Source organism: Drosophila subpulchrella, unplaced genomic scaffold, assembly GCF_014743375.2.
Source record: "Drosophila subpulchrella strain 33 F10 #4 breed RU33 unplaced genomic scaffold, RU_Dsub_v1.1 Primary Assembly Seq18, whole genome shotgun sequence".
In the NCBI taxonomy this organism is placed as follows: domain Eukaryota; kingdom Metazoa; phylum Arthropoda; class Insecta; order Diptera; family Drosophilidae; genus Drosophila; species Drosophila subpulchrella.
In genome coordinates, this window is record NW_023665515.1 from 135005 (window position 1) to 140409 (window position 5405).

Here is a 5405-nt window from a genome sequence, read left to right on the forward strand (position 1 = left end):
TAGCGGCTTTCATCAGCCACCCTGTAGTTTATTTATTTTATCGAATGCAATGTCATTTTTCGTCCCAATTGTTGATATCAGAAATTTTTGTTAAAGGCGCGTTCGCCACTACTTTTAACCTCGTTAAGAGGTGTTTTTGTTTGATATCAGAAGTTTTTTTTGCTCAAGAGTTTAAGTACCCCAATACCATGACTAGGAATAGTCCCCATATGGTGGATGGGCTTGGCTATTGAAAAACCAAACACACAGATTCGACCCCTAACCTTAGCTGAACGCCACCTTAAATTAGGCACAAGTTTTATCGCTTCAATTACCTATTTTAATAAAACAAGTGTGGAATCTCAAGGGCTGTAAAGTTTCAGATTCCAAGAGAAATCTGTCGTTTCTTACATTTTTCAGCGAACTAGCGGGTTTTTTCCAAAGTGGTAGAACCAATAGATCAAGTTTCCAATTTCGATTAGCTCCATGAAGTAACGGACCCTAAAACCATAACAGATTTTCAGTTTGAAAAAATCCAATAAGAATATTTTTCATCAAATTGTTTTTTTTCTTGTTTACTCCAATAAGTATGAAGTATTTCGTATACGGAGCTGAAACGAGGTGCACTTTTTATCGCTTAATATCTTCCAAACGGTAATTTTTGGGGCAAAAAGTGTTATAAAACAAAAGTTGAGGAATCTCAAGGGCTATATAATTTAAAATTTAAAAAGAAATCGTTCGACTCAATTTTGAGAAAATAGTCAAAAAGTGGTTTGAAAAATTAGCTTTTTGTCATAACTCTAAATCTATTATATTCAGACAATTTTACTGAATAAAGAGTATTTAGCAAATTAAATTGTCTTTTCAGAGATATATAACACGTTTCTGTAGCATTAGTTGTTTAGATACTGTAAGCATTTTAAATCTGGCTTTTTTCCCCCGCTAAACTAGCGGGTTTTTTCAAAAGTCGTACAACAAACGTTTTCTTTTTCAAGCTACTTTATACACCTATAGGGTTACCAAAACCCTAAAACTAGGATGGGATGCATACAAACCCACAAACAAAGGGACAAACATTTTCATTTTGGGAAGAAGAAGAAAATTTTGTTTTTTGAATTACTTTTGAACGGGACATCGGATTTTAACAAGTGAGGTGTCATTCGACGCGTATTCTTAGTAAAAATGAAACTAGCTAAACAGCCGGGGGCTTTCATCCCCACCGTATCCAGCAGCTCCAATTTTCTAAATGTTTACTTTTACACTTTCACCGCCTTTTCTTCCAAACAAATCTATATTTCGAAAGTCTTGGTATGCAATGTTCTTAGTTTTTGCGATACCTTTCGATTGGTGTATCACTCGTTACGATCGGACCATAATGGCAGATTTTCAATTCTGCGGCTATATATAGTAGTTGTCTTCGCGCGCTCTCTTTCGCGCTTCGCCACTACGTGTACTGCCGTGATGTATACAAGATTTCAATCTAGTTACTATAATCGTGAGTTACTATAATGCAATGAATTTAAATTGAAGGCCCCTATTATTGTGGTTTATCTTTCATATCAAAACGAATCAGTGAAAACTGGTCCTATTGATGTGAGAATTTTAATAGAACTGAAGACACCAAGTCATGAAAAAAATAATTAATATGCTTATTGTCCCAGAATCCGCGTTTCCATACTACTCTTTCATAAGGTCACTCCCGGTAGTGGAAAATGACCGTCTCATTTCTTGGGTCAATGAGTAGTAGTCTAAATCGTAGTCTTCCGCCTTGTCCTCCATTAACTGCCAATACTATTTGGTGATCAGTGGCAATTGTTGCTCGCAAAATTTGGAGTACTGATCGGTTTACCCTCTCAGTCGCGTTCTCTTGCGGGGAGTAAAGTCCAGTCTTTACGTGTCGAATACCGTAAAGGGTCAATAGCTTGCCAACAATTTTAGACACAAATTGTTTGCCGTTGTCCGAGTGTACAAACTCGGGGACCCCAAATTGATGGAAAATTTTGGTCTCAAGGAATTTGATGACCTCTGCAGCTACTGCATGTCTCATCGGCTGCAGCCAGACAAATTTGGAGAAATGGCCTAAAATCACCGAATTCCCAGCTTTGGTCCTCGGGTATGGTCCCATAAAGTCGATGAACAACCTTTGGCCAGCCCGCCCCGTAACCCGCTGTTCTCCCATGGGTGGTCGATTATTTTTGTTGGCGGTCTTGGTGATCTTACAGACCTCGCACTCCTTCACTACTTTTTGGACATCTACAGCCATCCTTGGCCAATAGTAAAACTGTCTTAATTTGGCTAGTGATTTGTGCAGTTCCCCATGCCCTGCGGTGATGGCATGATGTGCTCTCCGGACTATATCGGGTCGCAGCTCGGCGGGAACACAGAGCTTCCATGCTCGGGTTTCATCCACGGCGTCGTTTAAGCAGAATCCCATCCGTTTATAGACATAGCCTTCCGATGTTTAAAGGTCTGGACCTTTACCTAAATTTGGGTCCACCGCCTGCACTAGGTCGACATAATCCGATGACTGGAACGCTGTCGAATCGAGGTTGATGTGTATGTCTAGTTCTTTCGCACCAGCCTTCTGTAGCTCGTCCATATGAACTCGTGAGAGAGCATCTGGGACTACATTTAGTGACCCTTTTCTGTGTTCTATGGTGAAGTCAAATGCTTGCAGCTTCAGACTCCATTGCGCAAGTCTGCCTGATAAGTCTTTCTGACCCATCAGCCATATTAGACTAGCGTTGTCAGTGATCACTTTGAAGGGCATCCCATCTTCGTAGGCACGGAATTTAATAATGCTGAGGATAGCGGCATAGCATTCCAACTTGGTTATGCTGTAATTCCGCTGTGCTTTGTTCAATTTTGCTGACATATAGGCAATGGGATGTTCTCCGCCCTCGTCATCGGTTTGGAACAAAACTCCCCCCACTCCAGTGGTCGAGGCATCACATTGGATGGTAAATGGTTTTTTAAAATCTGGGGTTACAAGTACAGGTGCTGTTGCCATGCAGGTTTTTAAAAGTTAAATCTCTATATGCGGTCTTTCTTCAAACAATCGTGAAGCGGTGCCGCTGTCTGGGCGTAGTTTTGGATGAACCTCCTGTACCAGCCTGTCATTCCCAGGAACCTCCGCATCTGTTTGGCGGAGCTAGGCTGGGGAAATTCATGGATCGCTTGTATTTTCGCATCATCCGTTCGGATGCATCCTCCCCCAACTACATATCCTAAATAGCTTGCCTGGCTGTACTTGCTCTTGTCTACATTTATTGTTAGTTCTGCCCGCGGTAAGCAGGCACTGACCTGTCTCAACATATCCATGCGGGCTTCAAATGTAGGTGAACAGACCAGTAAGTCATCCAGATACACAAATACATTCTCGCGTAGCTCCGCTGGTATAACTTTATCCATTAGTTGGCACATTCGCTGCGCGGCATTGGACAAGCCGATCGGCATGACTGTAAACTGATACAGTGGCCTGCCGGGCACGGTAAACTCTACTTTTGGACTCGAGAGGTATTTGCCAAAAGGCGTCTTTTAAGTCAATTGCGGAAATGTAATACGTTTTTTGTAGTCGGTTTAACAGACCCTCAATATGTGGTAGTGGATACGCATCTTTGATCGTCCGGGAATTTACTTTACGCGCATCGAGGCAAAGGCGATTTTCGGACCTTTTTGCACCAGAGTTTCCGGTGAGCTCCAGCTACTATTGCTCTCTTCGATCACGCCTAGACCTAGCATGCAATCTAGCTCGGCGTACACCAGCTTCTGTTTGGCTGGGGATATCGGGTAATGTCGCTGTTTGATTGGTAGGTCCTCGTTGGTCACTTTAATTCAGTGGTCGGCACACACATACCATCACAAGTTTGCCTTGCATTAGTGTGAGTGTAAAAACACGAAGTTGGCGCGCAGCGCTCTGAAGCCTGACGTTTCTCTGTTTTGCACTGAGAATCTTTGCCGCAGCAGCAAAAAAGCTCGCCGAAGCTGATAGAAAAAAGACCCGAAGACCCATGCCGAAGTCATACGAACATTTACGTTATACCTGAGCGAGCAGAGGATGGGCAGAACACTTCCCTATGCTCACTAGATAGGCCGCTGCCGACCACTGCTTTAATTACATGTTGCTCTAAGCTCGTCTTTCCTAATCCTTTTTCTATACAAGAGGGATATGTGTCTATCACTTGCTGCAGCTTAGATTGTTGTTCTGGAGTAAGCTGATGTGGGGTATAGGCGGTCTCGGGCTTGAGCTTATTGTTCATGTCTAGGTCTCCAGTCATAAGGTCGAAATCCGGTGTTGTTTCAACGGCAGCAACCTCTTCTCTTCAACCTCCACCTTTACCGAGGAAGGTGAGGCCGAATGTATCCCAGAAATTAATTCCAAAATAAAATCGTTGCGTCAGACCTGGCACTATCAAAAACTCTAGGTCCTTGGTTTCTCCCTCCCATTCTACAGGTAACGTTATGACTCCGGTTACTTGGGTCTCACCAACGCTGGCTGTGCGTACACATTCTTCACTTAGCTTCCTTATCGGCCGCGTCCGGTTTTTTAAGAAAGCATTCGCTCCTCTGCCAATACAGTTCGCACTAGCGCCTGTGCCCAGTAATGCGAGTATTTCTTCTCCATCGACCTTCGTTTTGGCAAAGAAACGGTTGTCGTTTTGCACGCTCACCACCGTGTCCACCACCTTTTGCTTGAGCCGGCGATAGTCTGCTCGGGCATCATATAACCTTAGTATTTTCCGTGGTGTTCGTGTCTCACTATCTGCATCTTCCGAGCCAGTGAATATTCTTTCGCGAGCGAGTTCGTACTCCCTCTCTCTTTGTTCTAGGCTCTTATAAGGGGAGATTTGGTTGGGCTTTGGTGTTTTTACCGGAAAGGGTTGGTCCTGGTCCGCCCGGCTATCCCGGTCTTGCCTGACGGACTCCGCGCAAAAGCCGCTGGGTTAGCATCTGCATCCGTCCCGACTTTCACGCAGAACCTGCAAGTGGCCTCGTGGAATTTTATCGGGCAGAATTCTTCCTTCGAAGGATGCTTCCTGTAGAAGTCTGCTCCTTTGCCACACTTATAACACACCAGCGCGTGTAGTGGGTCTCGGCATCCTTGTCCATCCTCAAAACGCACTCGTGTATCTTTCCGCTGCCGGTTGATGCTTCCACCGTGACCGCGTCCGGCAAGTCCTCCAGTCCTCTGGAATTCCTCTATTTCGTGGACCTCAGCTCGGCTGCGCTCCGCTAATGAGATTATTGGGGATGTAAGCAGCAATCCCCCCATCTTGGAGTTCATATTGTCCTTTAAGAGCTCAACGAATTCATCTTCAGTGATTTTGTGCTTGAGCTTGAAATGCAAGTTATGCATATCCGAGACATAATCGCTAAAGGTCTCGTGTGGCCCTTACTTGCGTTCCATTAATACCTTGACTTTCAAA